We start from the raw sequence: 22,875 nt of genomic DNA on the forward strand, positions 1-22,875 counted from the left end.
CTGTTGTACTGAGTACTATAAAAATACTAACATGGTGAAAAGGTTAAAGGAAACTGTCCTTAAATAAGAACTTTTCAAAAACGCCAGAAAAATGGTGTGTGTTGCTTTTTTAATTAAAAGCCTTAAACGGTGGCGGCTTTTTGTTGAAAACTTTGCAAACCACTTAAGCTGAGAGAAGGAGACAAATGCTAACCAAGTCACTTATCCAACAGAATATGGAGAGAGATTCCAACACTGTCTTGGGCAAAGGGCCGTTTTCAAGGGCAAGAATAGTTAAATAGAGGAAAAAATTGACATTATGTAAAAATGACCCTTGCTGCTCTTCACTGAAACCAAGCAGGGGGTGGGGTGGGAACATCAGCAGAATAGAAAATGTTTGTCATTAAAGCCCATGGATGAAGCATTGTGTGAGCTCTTGGGATGGAAAATTTTATGGCCAGTTTTTTTCAAAAGTGGCCACTGATTTGGTTGTCATCAAAACAAGTGGCTTTAAAGGTTTGTCTTATTTTCATATGGAAAGCTTTATTTGTGTTCTTGCAGTTGGCAAGAGCCAGCACGTGGCTTTTGAGGAATCTGTGGAGAGGGGTCACAGCTCAAGGGCCCATCCCATGCCAGGAGTAGCTCCTCATCTCACAGCCTCAGAAACCCACTGAAGTCCTCGGGCTCAACTTTGGGCTTTTCCATCTCTAAATGAACAAAACAAAAAATGTAAAAACTAAATAAAATGAAACAAACAAAAAAAGGAATACAAGAGATCTAGACTTAGGGATGATGTTGGGTTAACCAAGGAAAGAAAGAGTTCCAGGCATGAAGGTCATTGTGAGCAGGTGTGAGGATCCACTGTTGTACTACAAGCAAAAAAATAAATCTACTTTTCTATCACCACCACAGCATAGTGGTTTGGGATAGGGGAAAAGAGAAGAAAGCCGCTTGGAAAAACTCTAGTGCACAAGTGAATCCAAAATATGTCACTGCTCCAGGGTAAGATTCTCAAAGTTTTTCCTAACAGTAGAATGACCATCTTAATAATAGCTATGCATTTCAGCAATGGGGAGGAAGGAGACACATATTTTTAAGTGGCACTAAACAACTGTATTAGAAACAAAGGGCAAGTGATGCCAAGATAGTTACAAACTAGATATCTGAATCATCTGAAATTTCTTTGAATTATGCTACTGCGTATTATATTCTCTCCTTCCTGCCAAGAGAGAGGAACCAAACTGAAAATGACAGACGTAAAATCTTTATTTACAGCCTATGATGAAACGAGAGGGTGCAGTAGAACTCTGTCTTTAATCTTGCTAAAAAAGCAAACTGAAATGGCCAGCCAGAAAAAGAAGGGCTCCACAGGGAAGGAACAACAGAGTGGTACAAAAGTCCCACAGCCATGTCTGAAAGCAGCAGAAAAACAAAGGATTCCAGAATTTTTATGTTATATAATTATAAAGAAGTGCACAGAAGCCACACAGACTCCTCAGAGATGGGGTATGGGATATGAATCCCCACCTGTAAAATGGGGATAGCACCATGTAATTATCTGCCTCAGAGGATTAATTAGTGAATGTTTGTACTGTGCTTTGAACATGAAAGGCACTATAGGAGTGCTAAGTATTATCATTAGCAAGAGGGAACATCCAGGTTCTGTTAAACCTCAGCTCACATAGTTTCCAATATTTTACATTCCTGCTAGATAATCTGTAATCAGACTCTGACATTTGCTACCACTTTTGGGCCAGCTCCTCGGCTGGGATAAATCATTGAAATCAAGGGACCTGCACCTATTTATGCCAACTGAGAATATGGCCCTCTCCTATATGAATTACCAATACAACTGGGTTTAAAAAAATATGGGAATAAGTTTCATCATGGGGTCTGCTACAGAATAAGTGTTAGCAACCTTAAGACAACTGTTGTTCACATAACAGGCAACACTGTGGGAGAAATTTTCAAAAGCACCAAAGAGCGAGAAGCACAAGTCACACTAAAAGTCAATGTGACTTGTGCTTCAAACTCCCTTTCGTGCTTATGAAAATCTCCCTCTACAGGCTTCTGGAATTTTTATGGATGTGATTGTATGAAATAATTAACCTTTCTATAAATGTGTATTCTGAGGAAATGCTTGTCTGTATCTGGATTAGGTATATATAGATGTGTAGAATACAAAACAAAATGAAAACAACCTCACCTGGTTTAGGGTTTATAGTCAACTTTTAAAGTCAACCCAACTTCACTAAGATGTTCATGAAGGTTTGTAAGCCTTTTGCTCAAACCTGGACTAATTAATTAAAACAATGCAAAACTTGCAGTTTCTCATGACTTCAATGTAAACTCCAGTTGAAACATGGAGATTTTGACTGACTTTGAGTTTTTGGGTGTGCTTGAACTGGAAATTTGGAGCAAAAGTAAGTAAAAATCTATGTGAACTGAAACTTTGGAGAACCAGAACTGCCAGACTGTCCAGAGTTCTAATTATTTGCCTAAACAAAGGAAACACTTCTGCAATTCAAAGAAAGTATGTGAAAAACACAATTGAAAAGAATGCAGTACAAGGGAGGATATCCGTCAAAGATGAACATTTATTAACTATGGCAAAGGGCCCAATAATGTATTTTGTATTCTGGCAAACATAATCTGTGTAACTAACTTTCCATGATACGAAGTAAGAAGAGAGCCGGAAAAGGAACCTAAAGATGAAATCTGACTTTCCTTAATCTAAAAAGGAAACAGTGGAAAAACAACTGGCTGAAATCCAGGCTCCAGTGAAGTCAATGACAATATTTCCATCAAATTCAGTGATGTCAGGACTTCATCCATTGTGTCTAATCAATTTTTGGTGTAACTCCACTTCATGAAGAGGAGTTACACTAGAGATTAAGAATGAGGTATGTGATATGTGCCAGCAATGCCCCTCTGCCGTGTACATTGGCCAAACGGGACAGTCTCTACGCAAAAGAATAAATGGACACAAATCAGACGTCAAGAATTAGAACATTCAAAAACCAGTCGGAGAACACTTCAACCTCTCTGGTCACTCGATTACAGACCTCAAATTCGCAATACTTCAGCAAAAAAACTTCAAAAACAGACTCCAACAAGAAACTGCAGAATTAGAATTCATTTGCAAACTGGACACCATTAAATTAGGCTTGAATAAAGACTGGAAATGGATGGGTCATTACACAAAGTAAAACCTATTTTCCCCATGCTAATTTTTCCCCCCGTTACACACACCTTCTTGTCAACTGTTGGAAATGGGCCATCCTGATTATCACTACGAAAAAAAATTTTTTTTTTAATCCTTCTGATAATAGCCCACCTTAACTGATTAGTCTCGTTATAGTTAGTATAGCAACACCCATTTTTTTTTTAAATGTCCTCTGTGTGTGTGTGTGTGTGTGTGTGTGTATATATATATCTTCCTACTGTATTTTCCACTGCATGCATCCGATGAAGTGGGTTTTAGCCCACAAAAGCTTATGCTCAAATACATTTGTTAATCTCTAAAGTGCCACAAGTACTCCTCATTCTTTTTGCTGATACAGACTGACATGGCTACCACTCTGAAAGTAGAGATTAATTTGACCTATTGTGTTTAGTAAAGTCTTCCTGGCAGGGGCGGCTCCAGGCACCAGCGCACCAAGCGCGTGCCTGGGGTGGCAAGCTGCGGGCGGCAGCCTGCCGGTCACCGTGAGGGTGAGAGTCAGACTGCCTTCGGCGGCATGCCTGCAGGAGGTCCGCTGCTGCGGTGGCAATTTGGCGGCAGGTATGTCGAAGGCGCAGGACCGGCGGACCTCCCGCAGGCATGCCACCGAATCCACGTTGCCAATTGGACCTCCCGCAGGCATGCCTCACTGCCATGGTTGGGGCGGCAAAATACATAAAGCCGCCCCTGCTTCCTCGATCAAAGAGGACTGTGCTTACAAAGTTGGAATTTCCTAAGACTCAGGGCAGAACTCTGGAACACCACAAGGAATTTATCATTTTCCTCTAGTCTACCAGGACCGATGATGTAAGGCTGCGTTTTCGGCCAGAAAGACATCTTTGCTTTCCAAAAGGGTGAGATGCTTATGGTGACTTTGTGCAGTTGACATTACACTGTTCTCCTTTGTATCTGCCCAGAGAACACACGCTGCACCAGATCCTAGTTTGCCAGAACCATCACTTCAGTGTGCTCTTCCCAGGAGCTGCCTACAGGAATTTTGACTGAGGCAATGATCATTCCTCTTAGGAGACCAAGCCCTCTACACTCTCCACCTGTGCAGGTGATGTCTGTAAATCATAATGCAATCCATAGTACATTTCACACTTGTGCTAGCCCCACTGAATATACTCGCCCCACTGAATATACTCCCTCCCCCCCCCCAAATCCTATGTTTTCGTACAGTTCCCAGTACGAATGTCAGACTAACGTGGGTAAAAGGAAGATTAGCAGAAACAGTCACGTTATTTCACATCTAATCCCATCTACCAGAAGTGGGTCATTATCCATATAGTATTAGAATATTGCATGGCCTTAAAGTTATATGAAACTCATGATCAATTATATCCACAATAAAAGCAGAAGAATTTCTGCATGGTGTATTTCTGTACACTTTCATTCATAGTGTTTCATTAATATTTCTTTGGGGGCTAGTGAAAGGAAGAAGAAAGGGTTAAAAATCCCAGTCTCTCAGTGCCTCTTGCTATTATGGACTGCAAGTAGAGAAGAGAGAGGAAGGAATATTTTCAAGCAATCTTTGTGAGTTACGCTGCTCTAAAGCCACAAAAAGCAAAGACAGCGCTATGATGTTGAAATAAAGCCTCATACTACCCTATAGTACCTCTACGTTTCTGCAGATAAAGATTTTCATGAGTCTTGGTAGAGAAAATATACTTTTGGATTCAAATGATATTTTTATTTATTTTGCCACAAATGCAGATTTAGAATTTCTATCAGGAACATGCCAAGCACATCAGTCCATGTGAAAAATCTTTGTTCAGAAGTGATTAGAAAGCCATACATTTCTGGTTCTCTGTATAGATTGTTTATTGGTCGGTTTCTGTTGTTATCTAAAAATTAAAAGACCAATTAGTTTGAATTTATGCTGTACTGGATTACAATTGCATTCTTTTAAAACAGGTTTTCCCCCCCCCTCTGACAAGATGTCCCACTTTAGTGCAATCAATCTGCCTCCTTGCTGCTCCCATCATATAAGAAGGTATGGAAAAGTCACTATGAGGTTCTCTTTTTACAGCTGTCCACAGCAACCACTGTCATGTAGCACACATGGAAAGTGAGAACTGCTGGTGTGTTTCTGACTTCCTTCTGTCTCATAGTGTTTTAATAATTCGACTACTAGTTATCATGGCCATGAACTACCCTCAGAGGCAAAAATATGCCCAGGCACATCATCTCAGTGGGACCCCTTTGTTTAAACATGTTAAAGACACATAATTTAATAACATTTCATAACAGATCCTCAGCTGGTGTATGTCCACATAACTCCATGGACATCAATGAAGCTACACTGATTTACTCCAGCTGAAGATCTCTCTTTGTTCATGAATCTGGTAGACAAGAGCTATTGTTTGTGCAAAGTACAGGAAAAAACCAACCCTCCCAGAGAGTAATCTCATTGTGTGCCACAGTACTCAGAGTTCTCACATCTAGGCTGAGGAAACACAATTAGAAGAAAGGCTGCATTTACAATAGGTAAATTAAGGTTTGTAATTCACCACCCTCAGACCAGAGTGATTTGACACTGTGATAAAAATGCATGACCCTATACACCACCTTGGGTACCAATCATTGGAGCTGTGTTGGTAATGAATGATGGGTCCTAATTTCCATTGAACAGGAAAGGTCAAGAAGAAGGATGGAAAGGCTGTCACAGAGCAGGAAAAGTGATCAGGAATTTAGAACTGGGGAAGCAAAAGAAACAATACTATGGGGCTGGAAGTTGAAGAAGGGAGGGAGAATAGTGGGCGTGGAGTAAGGAGCAGCTGGAAGCAGTGGGAATTAGCAGCTGGAAGAAACGGCATTGGAGACAACAACAGTGCAAACACAAACACACAAAATGAAGAGTGACTGTGTAGCCCAATGGTTAGGGCACTACCCTGTGATATTGGATTTTCAAGTCCCTGCTGTGCCCAGGTCAGAAATGAAAATCTTTGTTTTGAACCAGGAACCTTGCTAGTTGCTGTAAAATGGAAGCGTCATCCTCAGGACAGCTCTGGCATGGCTTTGTGTTCCACTGGCAATATTTTGCATATCCCTAGCTGAGAGTCAGGGGAGTGAGACAGGTGGCAGGAAGTAAACAGAGAGGCTGGGGGTTACCAAAAGATGTGAGTTGTTCATGGGGCACTGGTGGATTTGTGGGCAAATGAGCTGGGGATGTGTGCCAGGACCTTAGGATAAAAAAAAAAAAAGATTAAATACAGAATTAGGCAGGAAGTTTGGTCTAGTAGTGGGTAGGGCATGTGCACAGGCCTGGGGACACCTGGCTTCGCTTCCTTGCTCTGCTACAGACTTACTGCATGACCTTGGGCAAGTCACTGCAGCCAGCTTTTAAAGGGATTTAAGCACCAAAGATGCAGATAGTCACCTAGTGAGATTATAGAAGTGCCTAACCTTTCAGTTAGGCACGTAGGTGCTTTTGAAAATCCCATTAGATGTATATCTGTATCTTTAGGTGTCTAAAAACCTTTGCAAATCTGGTCCTTGTGCCTTGGTTCCCCATTTGTAAAATGGCAGCGGCGGTAATAGCACTTCCCTACCTCACAGAGGTGTTAAGAGGATAAATATTTTAAGATTGTGAGGTGCCCAGATGCCATGGTAATGGGGAACATACAAGTGCCTAAGATAAATAGCAGACAGGGAGTCTGAGAACTGCAGGTAGATACCAGGGGAATGCTTTGCCTTCCTCACTACCAATACTTACACTGCAGATAATGATTTCAGATTTCAATCATAATAATAAATCAATGTAAGATGACCTGCCATATACAACTAGAGCTCATAGGAAAGGCTTTCCATCAGCTCATTGATTGCAATGGGCAAAGCTGAAAAAGGACAGGCTTGTGTTAACACCTATGTTTGCGAAGGGACCACAAACCTCGATTTGTATGGCATAAATGAGATGTCATCTATTATTGGGCTCGAGCCACTGTTATTTTCAAAGAAGGACCCCTAGATATTTTGAACTCGGCCCTTGTTGCTCCAGTCAACACTTGGCAGGATGATTACATCCAGACCAGCCTCTGAATAGGTCCTGCAGAGTCTGACAATGCTACAACAACTTCAATTATCATAGATAGGAAATATGTGATTAAAAGAGAAGAAAACACACTTTTCCCCCCTCCTGTGATGGCAAAAGTCCTGTAGCCAAACATTGGCTGTTCATGCTTGAAGACAAAGAAGTTGATGCTGGCTTGGCTGGGTATCTATTCAGCTGAGGGATTAAGTTATGAGACAGAGGAATGGAGCTGGAGAAATGACTATACAATCCTACACATGCTGCTCTGACTTACCCTAGCGCAGCAGGCTGCAAAGCTCTGTAAATCACAGTAAACAAGTATGCTGATCGATCATATGCTGCTGGACATACCATGTGTGACTGATACTATGCAGGAGATAAATTGAACTTCTTTCCAGGATTTTATATTGCCCCAACACATTCTAAATGCAAACCAAAACTCACTTCCTTACAGTATTAAGTCTCAAATTATTTTTTTGCATGCAAGCCATGCATAATGGAGATGATCATGGGAGAAGCAGGCAGACAAACATTTCAGGCTAAGATCCTTGGCAGAGCAAAGAAGCTGAGGGAGGTTCACATTAAGAGTGAACCCCATCAGGGGCTCGTTCACCTGCACATCTACCAATGTGATATATGCCATCATGTGCCAGCAATGCCCCTCTGCCATGTACATTGGCCAAACCGGACAGTCTCTACGCAAAAGAATTAATGGACACAAATCTGACATCAGGAATCAAAATACTCAAAAACCAGTGAGAGAACACTTTAACCTGTCTGGTCATTCAGTGACAGACCTGCGGGTGGCTATATTACAACAGAAAAACTTCAAAAACAGACTCCAAAGAGAGACTGCAGAGCTAGAATTGATATGCAAACTAGACACAATCAACTCCGGTTTGAATAAGGACTGGGAATGGCTGAGCCATTACAAACGTTGACTCTATCTCCCCTTGTAAGTACTCTCACACTTCTTATCACACTGTCTGTACTCGGCTAGCTTGATTATCACTTCAAAAGTTTTTTTTCTCTTAATTAATTGGCCTCTCAGAGTTGGTAAGACAACTCCCACCTGTTTATGCTCTCTGTATGTGTGTATATATATCTCCTCATTATATGTTCCATTCTATATGCATCCGAAGAAGTGGGCTGTAGTCCACGAAAGCTTATGCTCTAATAAATTTGTTAGTCTCTAAGGTGCCACAAGTACTCCTGTTCTTCTTTTTGCGGATACAGACTAACACGGCTGTTACTCTGAAACTTGTCACATTAAGAGTGGGACTTTAGCTGAAGAATGGAAGAAAGCAAGGGTGGGGGCTGGAATTGATATGGAAAGCTGGGAGCTGAAGGGAAGAACTTGGATGTGGGGAGATGCTGAGAAGGGCAAGGATTCTCGGATGTGTGTGGAAGAGGACATACTTGGAAGTTGGGATTTGTTTTGTGGTTTGTGGGTTTCATTGGTTGTCTGAGAGGAAAGAGGGGAGAAATAAGTACTGTGACGTGAGAGAGCACTGCCACTGCTTGTCTTTGAGGTAGCCTGGGGCTGAAGAGTAAGGAAGGAGTTTGAAGAAGCATTAAATCAAGTTATTTGCTGGGCAGATGGCTGGTTTCTCCAGCAGTGGGTCCAATTTTGAAGACCCGTCTTTGGCAAAACTCCTATTGACTTCAATAAAAACTTCACTGCTACATCCGTGGTGTCCAACTGTGAACTTGCTTATACCCGTGAGAATCAGAAGTACCTCCACTGACGTCAATAAAGTTACACTGGAGTAAAACTAGTTACGGGAGGAGAATCATGAGTCTGTGAATGATCAAAATGAAAACACATTAAAAAGGTACAATCCATACTTCTAATATTTTTTTTTATACCCACAGTCTGAGGTATATTGCACATCATGCAATATTGTAGACGTGCATGATCAAGATTCTGCCACCATTTTGGCCATGATAAATCAGGACATCCTAGGCTATGTCAAAACTTAAGAAAGTCAGATTTAATTTAAAAAAATAAAACAAATTTCACTCTGATGCTTATGAGGTGGGGTTAGAACAAAGTTAAGCCTGACCATGATGTTGAAAACTCATTTCCACATGAACGGTGTCCCTCTTACATCTACATCATAAGTTCAAGAATTGTACAGGCGCTACCACCAGCTATCAACTTCCAGTTAGCAAAGCTCTGAATTACTTTAGCAAAAATGGCGTGCTCATGTGAGTCACAGCTCACGCTATTGTTCATTCAGTTATGTCTCAGTAATTTGAACTAATTGAGTCAAATAATATAATGTCACAGAACTTGGGTGTAAACAATTTCTGCTTCTGCTTTAGGTTCTCATCTTCAATTATCAACTCACAGTAATCACCATTACTGTCAGAACTGACATCAGAGTCTACAGCAGTATTTAACTTATACCCAGTTCTTATTTCAATAGTCTCATTTACATATTTTATCTATTTTCCACCTTTATATCTCATTCTTGTTATTCTGTCTAAATTAAAAGTGAGCTCCCCCATACTGTACTTATCTCTTTTCAGTATTTGTCTTATTCCCATTGCATTTTTTTCTTTTTAGTATCAGTCCTTTTATTTTCAGGATTGTATCTAACCCTGTAAATTCCCTGTTTGTCTCTTCCCCCCGTTCTGCTCCTAATGACTCATTATCATAACTTGTTTCTTCTCACTGACTCTCTGAATGACTGCTCTGCGCATGTGTCTAATGAAGGGTATTGCAGACAATCGAAGGCTCTCAGCAAGAGAGTGCCAAACTGCCAGACCCTAAATCATCAACACCCTGTGTGAGCTCTACCAGAGAATAGTGGTTTTAGCTTGCCCTAATTTGAGATCCATAGTTATATGGTGTTCAGTGTACAGAGAGCCACTTCTGCTGCTGCTGTATTATTGGAACGTTTTTAGAGCTACACTGTATCGATACAATAAATAACAAAATATGTTCCTTTTATTAATGATGCTTAATAACAGGCAAACAAAATATTATTTTAATCTCCATTGTGTTTCAGACTTTTATATGTTCTCCTACATCTTACAGCTCTATCTTTTCTCCTAATCTTTTCATTTTTGTTATTATTCTTTGTTTGCCTCCTAACTATATCTAGCCTTCTACAAGGTCTCCCTTCATTTCAAACCCATTTTTCTCCTGCACACAATATGTTCGGATGCCAGGATCCCCACACTTTTATACCTCCCTCTCTCTCTGAGCTTCTCTCTCTGTTTCTATGTAACTGCATATTTCTCCCGTATCTTATTATGTTTACCCCTTCCGTTCCCTTATCTCCGTGTATCTTGCCTCTTCTTTCACTTGTCCTTCCACTATTCATTCTCTCCCCCTTGCTCTCTATTCCCATTTCCTTATTGATTTTCTCAACATCTAATCATTAACCTTTTCCAACTCTTAATCCACCACAGGTCTTTTTTTCTTTTAAACCTTCCCACTAAGCAGAGCAATTTGAATTGAAACTTGAATAGAACACAGGTCAGGATTTGAGTGCAAATATGACTGTGATTTGTTCAATTTAAAAGGTTATATTGCATTTTGGATGGTTGGTCTGTTTCATGGGGTTTACTAGACAAGCACGTAATATAGTCAAATCTGAGATAAACTAACATTATCTAGCCAAATGAACAGAATAGGATTTGAGTCCAATCTCTGTGCAAAAAGTGAACTATGAAAAATAATGGCATACCATAAGAATAGCGCTCCATAACAATTCTATTTGCTTTGGCAAATCTGAAAGGGGCTTATGGTTTGGGCTGAATTTCCATATTAAAGCCTTAATCAAATATGATCAGAGTTTAACCCATTCCCAAATCCATCTATTGATACTTACACTGTTTATTTACTATGAGGCTATGCCATCATTTCAGGAATAATAAGAAGAAACCATAAGACAATGTAAGAATATTTAGCTGGAAGAGAGGAAGATGCAGGAAACAGCATCCCGTGTCAAAATGATCACTTTCAGGCTACAGCTACCAGAAAGATGGCATGCCAGGAAAAAAAAGTTTCCCTAAGAAGAGTGAATCATAAATGAAGGGACTCCAGGGCAGAGGGCTGCTTCAGCATGCTGTAGACCACTACTACCATTGTGTTTTCCATGTGCTTCATTTTGGCTGTCTATTCCAGAATTGGCTCCCTAAGCATGTCTTTACTAATTGTAACACTGATTGTCCCAGTAAAAGGAATTAATATTGTATGAAAAATAAATGCTATTTGGGTGGAATGGCAGAGTTCAGCAGCATAGTCCTGTGGTGTGTATGGGAAGAAAATACGAGAGAGAGAATATCTATCCCTCGGTCTTATATTTCTTGCAGGCTTTCACGATTACAAATTCTGTAAAGCCTAGCAATACCATGTATCTGACCACGATCTACTGCAAGCTTCTTTTATAGTACTTTGTAGCAAGTGTCTCACTGATACAATAGGTATTGTATATCAAATGCGATACATTTTCAGTTCCATGCGAGACATGCCACAAAATACTGTATTCTGTACTTTCAATTGAAATTTGCAAACCAGGCAGCAGTATGCCTCAGCCAGGAAAAAAATCTTTCACTGTGGCAATATGGGGCTGACCCAATACAATTTGCTGCATGAGATGGAGGTGTAGTAGACAGGATTTGGGGTGTATGTGCAGAAAGACCACCTCCCTTATGAGCTTTGGAGCCTAGCTGCAGGAGGACTTTTTATGTCCTCATATGAAGTCCACAGGAGTGTTCAAGAGGCTAGGGAGGAGATGAGGCCATAAATTCACTGCTACCTTAATCTGCCTGGACATTATATCCCATCCAGGGAGCAGGTGCGCAACAACAAAAGGAGTAACTGCAGCCACCTCTTCATTGCCACTGCCCCGAGAAGCCTTTCTGTAATCACCACATCTGCTTGAACGTCATCAGTGCAATGGTGTTGCTGTTGTTGCAAGAAATATAAAAAGCATATGCTATGGTGTGTTGGTGAGATAGAAAAAAATTCCCCTATTCCCCATCTTCAATTGTGTCATCTTTCAGTTGTATTGAAAGCATGATTGTGATTCTAACTGGCATCTTGACAACAGTCTAAATTCCATTCCAACTCATTAATTAACTCACTTGTGCAACTCCCAGACAGATTCTACTTGCTCCTTGCTTGGCCTACTGGCAGGAAGTCTGACAACATAATATGAGTTTAAAAGACTGACTGAGAGAGAAAATATTGTCTGGTCTGTGCAAGCAGTGAATCAAGTACATCTTTTTTTCATACTCGGGAATTACCTAACACTGGCATTTTTTCCAGTCTTCCTTCTACCCTTAGACTGTCTATATTTTACTTCAAAATTCTATTGATTATGTAGGTATTCTGCTGTCTATAGTTAAAAGAATACACAGATCCCAAGCTGCCCATGTAAGATGTATTATAACTTAGCACTTATGATTTTCAGAGTGCCCTATCCTCACAGGTTGTTATGCCCTCTACACTGCTTATCCACTCATTGGATCTGTATCACTCCTACTCTACAAGACCAACAATGGACTAACAGCTGACTGATCACCTTTATTTTCACACCTAGAAACTTATGATTCATAAATATCTGTACAACAGAGAAAGGTCTGGAGTGAAACTATAGAACCCAACAGGAGGACAATTTCCATGAAGGTTTCTTGACTGTGTAGCTTCCTACTAGGGAAGATTAGAATAAGAATCTGTCTCTCTTCTTGTAGATCACAATGCAAGACACACCCTGGTAAAGGAAGTTATAACATGAATGATGGGATTCTCCTATAGAATGACCCACAGCTATTCAACCTAGCCAAGGTAGAAGTTGAGAAAATGGTCTGCTGCAAGAAAGGATCTTTTGGCTTTGAGCACTGGACTCATACTTGTGAGACTTGGATACTAGGCCTGGCTCTTCCACTGGTCTGTGGAGTGATCTGGGGCAAGTCATGTCACTTCTCTGTGCCTCAGTCTCCCCATCTGTAAAACGAGAACCTCCTTTGTATTGGATTTTTGAACTCTCCTGATGAAAAGTGTTCTATAAATACTATAGGACATAGATTATATTATGTTATTATTATTGCACTATTGCTTTGAGCACCTAAAACTATGGCATTGTACATATTAGAAATGCTGATAAAGAGATGAATCTCTTGCAAGACTTTCAAACAAATATAAGTGTCACTATTTACACATGGGGAAACGAAGGCAGAGAAATTAAATGATTTGCACAGAGGGAAATGCTGTCAGAACTGGGATCTGAATATAAGAGTCTGTGAATAACATGCTCATTTTCAAACCGAGTCTATATTTCTTGTTCTAATTTATTTGGAAGTTTTGGAATTTCTATCAGCCAGTCAATTTGTTTCCTCATTCACAGTCCATTTAAATAGCCTTAGACTAGATAGTTAGTGGCTGGCTGACTGTCCTTCTCAACCATAATGAGATGCTGATGCATTGGTGAAACTTACCAGTTTTCTGCATAGAAGAAAAACAACTCACTGGAGTTTGACTTACAGGTGAAATGTTTAGCAAACCCCAATCATTATCTCTGCTAGCACAAGTCTATAGGGGAAGGTGACTATATATATATCATGACAAATATTTTTCATATATATTTCATGGATTTTGTCAAATAAAGCAACTCAGTGTAGTAAGTGTCAGACCATTAGTTTGTAGGGTCACTAGTACAAAAGGTCAGAACTGCAGCAGAAGTTAAATCATTTCTTGGCTGTATGAGTTTCAAGGAATAAGATAAGCAGGTACTGGACATTTTTTATTTAATTACCCTTTCCCTCGACTATATTTCCAACTACAAATGTATTGGTTTTGTCTTTTGTGTATATTCTGAACTTTGACTTATTCAAGGTTGTTAACTCCAACAAGGGGGAAACTAAAAGTGGCCCCACAGGAAGTTTTATAAAGATCTAGGTTGATAGGGTGATGAACAGAGAAAATAACACCTCACTGTTAAGATTTAAACTACAGCAGTCCAGAGGGAGGCTCCCTCACAGGAATAAGAGATGCATCATAAACATACCCCCAGTACAGCACAGTGAGTTACACGCAGAAGTGTCAATCTCATTTCACATAAGAGGAAACGAATTCCGCTACGAGGACTTTCTATGGCCGCATCTGTGTGTGTGACGGAAGGAAGGGATGTCTTTACTTGTCAAGACTGCTATCAATTTTATTTTCCCAGGGTGACCTCTACAGCATTGAGAGCTCCAGCTTGGGCTTGAAACACTAGTTTTGATACAAACACCTGTATAGTTAAATGACATATAAAATAAGGTAATTTATAAGTACATAATACAAGAGACCATTATAGATCACTATACTTCAAAAGGAAATTCATGGATGTACATTTCTGACATATCAATTTGGAACACATGCCTCTGGATGACTTTACCCCTCCCTGCCTGTCTGTATGTTAAAGGAAGCCATAATAAAACTAATTTCTATCATCACCAAAGGCACTGAAGATGAAAAATGAGAACAGAAGTTGAAATGACCATAAATATTAGATGCCAAAATATATCACTGTTCAAAATGCAGTAGGGACTGGCTGTTGTGCAAGCCTGTATACATTCTGCACCTTGAGACAGAGTCATTTCTATTTCTTTCAGAATGATAAATAGGTCACAGAGTTGAACCACATAACCAGTTAACATGTACAGGATACAAACCACAATGAAAAGTGTTGCATTTTCTCTCCTTATATCAATTGTTGCGGTACCAAATAATAATCACCAAAAAATCCTAAATTTAAACTACAAACTTGCCACTGCACTGGAGCCTTAAAATTTCTATTTCCCCCCCTTGAAGATTTTCCAATGAACAACAGTGAATTCCTGTAAAAAAAAAATGAGGACAGGTGGAATTTTAGAGCCTGTTTTCATAAGGATTCAGCACCCACAATTCCAACTGGAGCAAGGGGCTTAGTCCTACAAGGTGCTGAGTGACTCTGGAGGTATGCCTTATGCTATCATTGAATTTGATGCAAGATGACAGAACTCAGTACCTGGCTGGATTGGGAGCTTGCGGGTGTTTAGCAGTAGCATTCTGAAAATAAGGCCCTTTCTCCAAGGCCAGATCTCAGCTTCAATTGCTGAAAAATTCAATGTAGCTAAGCCAATTTGTGGTCGTAGGACCACACACCAAAGCTCCTTTGTCTGCCAACCATTTTCCTATCTCCAGCTGCTAGAGAAGTATCTGTGTTTAAAAAAAAGATTGCAATTAAAAACAATAGTAAAATATATTTTCTCTTTTCTGCTGAGGAAACAGATATGCATTCTGTGGGGAAATATATGTATCTCATAACGGCTTCCTGTCTTATTCTACTCTAGGCTAACAAGTACTCTGATATGTTTGCCTTATTCCCTGAGTGATGCTAAAAAGTTGGAAAACAGCTGAGAGCGTTGTCTGACCTGGAAACAAACCATTTTTGTTTTCTATAATCTGAGTTTACTTAATTGCTTTCAGAACAACACAGAAAAAGACCAGAAGAAAGGATTTGGATATGTGAATAATGGTAGTGCTCCCACACTCACTAGACTCAGACCAATGTTCACATATTATTGCTTTGATGCCATTCATAATAGTTAGTATTGTGGAAGTTATTAACCTGCAAGGATGACCTCCCTGTCACTATATCCACATTGATATTGGGGAGTGGGTCCACCAGGTGTGTAAGTACCTTGTTATCATTTATTGTACTGATTTTATTATTAATAAAGAGCTTTAGAAGATTAAAGTTTGTGAAAGATCAAAAGGGAAAGCATGAAAATGGAAAAGAAAGAAAGAATTGCACATATCCTCTGATAGTCCCAGGCTTGGGAGATACTGCACAGCATTATCATACTATCAAAGACTTTTTTTTTTTAAATCACATTTTGTTGTAGGTCCATAGCATACAGGCATAGCCAACGTCCCAGTTGGTCCTACTGGCTCTGCCTCTTTCATGTCCTTTCCTTTGTGTGACAAACTAGCTTCTCTGCATCTTCATTTCTATTTTATTTGTCCTCCTCCTCACTGTTTAACAATGTTTAGTCAATCCTTTATCAATCTATATTCAGAGCCAATCTTACAATCATTCTAGTTATTTTCTGCCTTTCGCTGCCAATCCTAAAATAACCTCAAATACACTGGACCAAATTGAAATGTTAAATGTTTCCCTTTAAACTATTCTACCTGTTATTGTTTACGCCTTTCAAATGAAGTTTCTTTGTATAGACTTTGTCCAGGCTGCTATTCCTGAAAGTGCATATAGTGTTGTGCGTTCAGGGAAAACCAATTTGAAAATCTCTGCGGAGGGGAGGAGATAATTCATGATAACAGCCAAGAAAATAGTAAAGAAATGCTGTCCTTTGACGACAGTCCTAAAAAGATCCACCAAGTAATCCAAGGCTTCCCTGTCATTAATAAGCTGCAAGGACTCTGTGTCAGATTTTTAAAAGGTATTTAGGTGCCTAAAGATGCAGACAGGCACCTAGTGAAATTTTCAAAAGTGCCTTGAAACCCACCTGAAAGCTTAAGTGATCTCTAGCATCCTACTAGGTGCCTATCTGCAACTTTAGGTGCCTAAATACCTTTTCAAATCTGCCCCTTAATAACTAGGTTCTGTCACCATTTCCCAAGCTGAGTAGTACTTTATTCCACGTAAAGTCCCATTGAAATCAGAGGAACTACTTAGGGAGTAAGGTTCTAGTCAGTGTAAGGAGGAGCAGCAAAATTTGGCCATTAGTTATGGTATGTAATATGTTTGGGTGACCTACTAACAAATTCACCCCAAATTTCCACTGCTGCTGCCCTTGCTATATTGGTTCTGCGGATAATGACTCCAGTCTTCAAGGCAGTCAGTCTAGAGCCTTTCACAAGCTTTCAAGTCACTAAAAACAAGAAAGCTATTCAAAGAGAAGTTGTATAAATGTTACATGACCTTTTTCACTTTATGAAAGGCTGTCTCAACCAATTCATTTAGCTCTACTTTCCAGGTAATTAATATATATGAGAAAGAGAGAGAGATTCAGCCGGAGTCCTAAGGACTGAGAATAGATTTATACAAAAGTAACATACAGCTTTAAATACATGGAACATAAACCGTACTAGAAGCAGTGATGTAATGGGTAAATGATAGATACATGAAAAAGTATGACTATTAACGTGCAGAAATTTAGGCACAAAATACATTAACCTTAAAAACACCGATCTCTAGCTCACAACTTTATCATCCTCATTCAAAGATATGTGAAACAGATTTTTAAATAATTTGAGATATAGCTGTTTAGAGATGGATAATTATATTGATAAGAGATTGGAGAGACTTACATATGAGTGACTGGAAAGAGTGAGACTGTTTAGAGAGCTGATGAATAACAGAGGGTGTGACAGAGCTATACAAAATAATGAGTGGTAGGAAAAAGGTAAATTGTGAGCTTCTATTTGACCTCTTGTAACACAAGAGCAAGGAGAAGGTCAATTAACTTAAAGAAGGCAACAAATTAATACCGATTAAAGAAATACATTTCTACACAGCACATATGTAACTTGTGGAATTTACTTCCACAATATATCACTGTGCATTTTGTACTTTGAAACTAGAAAAATGCTATAAATAGTGGTAATCATTAAGGTCCTGAGCCTGCAAACATATACATTATTAAGTTTAAGCATACAAGTAGTCTACTGAAGTCAATGTTACCAGTTGTGTCCTCAGTTTTAACCATGTGCTTAAGTGTTTGAAGGATCAGGGTCTATATTAGCTTTGTGTACATATGCTAAAAACACCCTCACATGACTCCCGCACATAACTTTGTTTCACAAATATAGAATCAGGAAATGATCAGTGGTTCTAAATAAACCATCAGTCATCACTAGTATCCTCACCAAACACTGACCTGTTGCCAGCTTCTACATTGTGGGTATATTCACTTGGAAGATAATGGTGTCCAAGCTATGACAGCATGTAATCTTTCAGATGATCTGGGCCCCTCATAATTGTAATTTAAATTGGGCCACAGCATGGAAATAGCCCTAGTGGTGATGGTGGATGACCTTTTCCTGGCCATGGACAAGGGACAAATACCTAGGCTCATGCTTATGAGTCCATAGCCTCGGCAGTGTCTGAGAATATCAGTCACAAGGGGCTGCTGTCACACCTACAAAATCTAGAGGGATTTGATAATTATTTCTTGACAGATCTCAAAGAGTCATGATGAGCAGATTCTCCCATTATTACCAGACAGAAGGGAGATGGAATTTCTTATTGTGAGTATTCTGCAGACATACACTCCTGTTAACACCTGGACATCTCAGCAATTGGTGCCTGCTAGCTGCCTGACTGGAACACACGGTTATTTTCACACTGATGTTCAATCATGACAGGGTGCTATCTATTCCTTTTTCTCCATTGTAGAAGCAATATAAACATTTTAACATTTCTGCTACACCTCCTGGGGCATCTTGCAGCTCATAGTCAGTGCGGGAGCTCAGCCATGAGGCAGAAACATTTCTTGCACCTGCTACTACAGTAGGAGGAGCAGACCACCTCCAGGCCCCTCCCCCACCAAAAGAAGACTTTAACTGGATTTGGACTGCAGCCAGGTTACCTAGGCATTGTGATTAGCTCTGGAGGAATGTCTATCGAGAGTCTGGAGACGTGGAAGAGGAGAGATGAGGGCCCGATGATGAAAAGGAGGAGGATTGTAGGCCACTGCCTTACTCCAGGTGAAAAATACATGAATGGTAGGATGTATGTGGCAGGGGGAATGAGAGCAGATGTCACAGGACATCTGTGTTAGAGGGTTGGACTAGATGACCTCCTGAGGTCCCTTCCAACCCTGATATTCTAAGACCTACATTTTGGGTGGGAGAAGGGAGGGAATCTATGGGAGGACGTGCAATCCGAATACTTTCCCATTGTTATTCACTTATATACTTTTCCGGGCTGTTCATCATTGAAGTATCTGAATGCCTCAAAGACATTAATACATTTTATCCTCCCAAGAATCCTGTAAGGTAGGGAAATATTATTACAGAGGGAGAACTGAGACTCAGAGAAAAGATTAAAGCCAACAATTTTCAAAATGGCCATTGATTATGGGACACCTTGGGCTGCATTTTCAGAAGTGCTGAGTATCCACAACTCCACGTGAAGTCAATGGGAGCTGCAGGGACTCAGGACATATCAAAGCTGGGCCCAAGGTATCACGTTGCAGACCCAAAATAAATTGCCATTTTGGAAAAAGTGTCTTTTGGTAACTTACCCAAGGAAGTCTGTGGCATTAGGGACAAATTTTCTGAGTCCCAGTTAAGTGCCTAAACTGTAAGATCATCCATCCTCTCAGTTCAGGACATTTAGTGGCCTTTATTTAGACAACAATGCAGTCTATTCAGCATTTTTTAAATTTAGATTGCACATCCTAGTGCATATGTATATTACTTAGACATAATCTCATGTTTTTCTCTCTTTTACTGAAGCAGATTTATTTAATGATAGTTCTTTCATTCTAAGAAAGAAGGAGGAATCCCTGCCTTGCAGACAGTTCCTATATTTTGAAAATAGTAATCATAATATTCTGCAGTCAATATATTTGCGCCAGGCACTTTATGTAGGTTGCCCCCCGGTAAGTACAAGAGGTTGGAAATCTGTGATAAATTATTATATTCAGAGACTCATAGTGGAATTATTTAAAAGAACATTATTTGGTTGTTCATTTTAGGCTTCCCTTATAACGCAAGATTGCATTCCTTATTTACAGGAGCATCCGGAGAGATGTAGAGGATTATTGCACTATGGAAACAAATCAAAAGGTAGCCAGACAAGTTAAACTATATTCACCATTATTATTTGTATTCCAGTAGGTTCCCATTGAGATCAGTGTCCTACTGTACTAGGTGCTTTATGTACATATAGTAAGAGACAGATCTTGCCCCAAAGAGCTTACAATCTAAAAGGACAAGACTTTTTAGTAAAAATGAAGCATTATTATCCCTATTTTACAAATGAGAACCCCAGAGATTAAGGGTATGTCTACACTGCAGGTGGGAGACACGATTCCCAGCGTGCGTAGACAAACTTGTGTTAGTCCAAGTAGAGCTAGCAGCTAAATGCAGTAGTGGTAATATAGTGGCATGGGCAATGGCTTACGCTAGCCACCCAAATCCAAGCCCGCCTGACCCCTGGGTCTGATCTTGGGGGGCTAGCCTAAGCTGCTGCCCGGGCCACAAATTCCACGCTGCTTTTAGCCCACTAGCTCCACTCAAGCTAGCTCAAGTCTGTCTACATGGCTTGGGATTCACACCTCCCACCTGCAGTATGGACATGCCTTCAGTGACTTGCCCAAGGTCAAACAGAAAGTCTGGCAGAGGTAGAAAATGAAACACTATCTCCTGACCCTAAAGTCCAGCTTCTCAAAAAGACCATCCTTCATCTCAATTTATTTCAGTCCTAAACATTATCTCAAATCCACTTTAAATAATTTAGGGTGGCTAGTCTGTAAGAAAAAGAGAAAGATAAAAACATTTGCTTTCTTTTAGTGAAAGAATATTTTTTTAAAGCTTTCCCAAATCACTTCCTCCTCCCACCCACTCCCTGTTGCAATAATAGCAAACAATGCTGGGAGGAAAATGAAAGAAGAAAGTAGGAGTTAATACAAAGGTTTAATTTATATACTAAATCATTTTATCACTGCTAGAGAGTAAGAACGAGCAGGAGGAGGAAGGTGGCATTGTCCTGTTTTAATCAAATGGTTCCCAACCAGGGCTTACGGACAAGGTCTATATCCAGCATCTTGTTAGTATCTCTTCCCCATCCTTGGCTTCCTGGCATTCCAGAGTTTGTATAGTTACAGTCAGTCTTATCTGAAGAAACAATTTGCTACAGTGGCATCTGTTTTGCGTATTGAAATCATGGAAGGTGAAACTGTCATGGACTGAATAGGAGAGATGCATGGCCAAGCATAGAGGGGAAGCTGAAAAGAGAACTAGTGTCCTTGATAACGTGTGGAGTGATTTCCCACAGGATAGGTACTGCAGTATGATAAAAATAACATTGTTTCAGTAACGAAGCGAAGGTCAGGGGGGAAAAAAAAATCAGCATCAGGATAAAAAAAAAGAAACCTTTCTGGATAAAAAAAAAAATTAGGGTTAAATAATCGTGGTACGGAGATTAATTCTGGATTCAATACTTCACAGTGGATGCTCCCTATTCCCTGGCCTTTTTAAGGCAAATACAGTATGATCCTTACCTGCTGCTCTGAGCTTGCTCTGAGGACACCTACCGACTTTGCCTTGTCCTTCAAGCAAGAAATGATGTGCACGCTCTTCAGAGATCAGATGCTACTGAAACCAAATAAATGAATATTGTAATTGCATCAAAGCTACCCATGGAAAGACATTCATATCTGAGGGAATTTAAGAGGGGAGTGCTCTTTTAAAAATATTTGTATTTGGTTAATAAAAATACAGTCTTTTATAGATCCATTATTGTATTGGGTCAGTTGCCAGCTATTGCAACGGATCTTGTAATTCATTGGAGTTTTACTCTTTGCACTGTGTTTCTGCTGAGGGTATATATCTTTGTGCTGCCTTTAACCTTCTATGAACTTTGTGTGCAGAGACAACAGCTATTATGTTCCAAGACTTGCTGTTGCTTATTACTGAGGAGGTACACATTGTGCTCTCTCATTGTTTTCCTTAGTACAAGCTAACCGTTAATATATACTGAAGTATGTGTTTTCCATTGGTGTATGGGGAAACATAAAACTTCCTTTAATGACCATTTAAGAGAATCTCACTTGTTTTCTGCATATTGTGTTTTTGAGTCACAACCCTAAAGATCTGGAGCCACATGCATTGTGGATTGACATACCAATATAAGCAATGGCACATGCACAAATAGTCCTCGTGTAAGTTGGATAAGCAGACTTAGCCAGAAAAGGAGTATAGGGAGGCATTCTGAACCAGCACCTAATATGTTTCATTGTTCTTGCACAGGCTGGACAAAAGGGGTGGATAGGTCAGTGGAGAGTTTTGAAAAATAAATATGGTCAAGAGGAACTAGCAGCAGACAAGTGTCCTGAAAAGTTTAGTTTACTTTAAATTAGATCCACCACTCCACAGGGGCAGAGTTAGAACAGCATAGATGAGCAACGCATCAGTCAGATTCCAACAACAGGAGAAAATATGGAATCTCACAGGCGAATAAAGATGCTTGAAGTATACATTATCTAACATCATTATTTTCTTAAATGCATTTGGCCACTAGGATACAGTCTGTATGTTCCCAGAGGGACTGGAAGGATTTTTTGTAGTAGTTCTATTTAGGAACTTGATGTAAGTGTGTCATACTTTCCATCGGAGAGGACACTGTAGGGTATTAACAGTATAAAGCCTGCATTTTTGACTAAGAAGAAACAAACTCAACAGTCCACTTTTTCTATTTAAGCCAAATAAACTACCACCACTTGTGTCAAGTGCACACAAGTATGAAATTAATATAGGACATTTATTTAATGCATTTTAATTGCATATCTGTGCCACAATCTCACCTTTCAAGGTTAATGCAAATGAAAAAGGTCCAAATGAAACCAGACATGTGTCAGTAATGGCTCATATTAGTACATTCAAATGAGAAAATAGGGCCTGATTTTC

The 22,875-nt window shown here is 39.8% G+C and overlaps 1 long non-coding RNA gene across 1 annotated transcript in view; it reads right to left on the minus strand.

The window, feature by feature from the left end:
* LOC117878084 overlaps positions 1–22,875 on the minus strand; it is a 513,223-nt gene that overhangs the window by 32,032 nt on the left and 458,316 nt on the right. Inside the window, exon 4 of the long non-coding RNA XR_004645879.1 lies at positions 21,471–21,561. This is a non-coding gene — a long non-coding RNA (uncharacterized LOC117878084). The remainder of the gene's footprint in view (positions 1–21,470; positions 21,562–22,875) is intronic.

Source organism: Trachemys scripta, chromosome 5 (genome assembly GCF_013100865.1).
Source record: "Trachemys scripta elegans isolate TJP31775 chromosome 5, CAS_Tse_1.0, whole genome shotgun sequence".
Classification (NCBI taxonomy): domain Eukaryota; kingdom Metazoa; phylum Chordata; order Testudines; family Emydidae; genus Trachemys; species Trachemys scripta.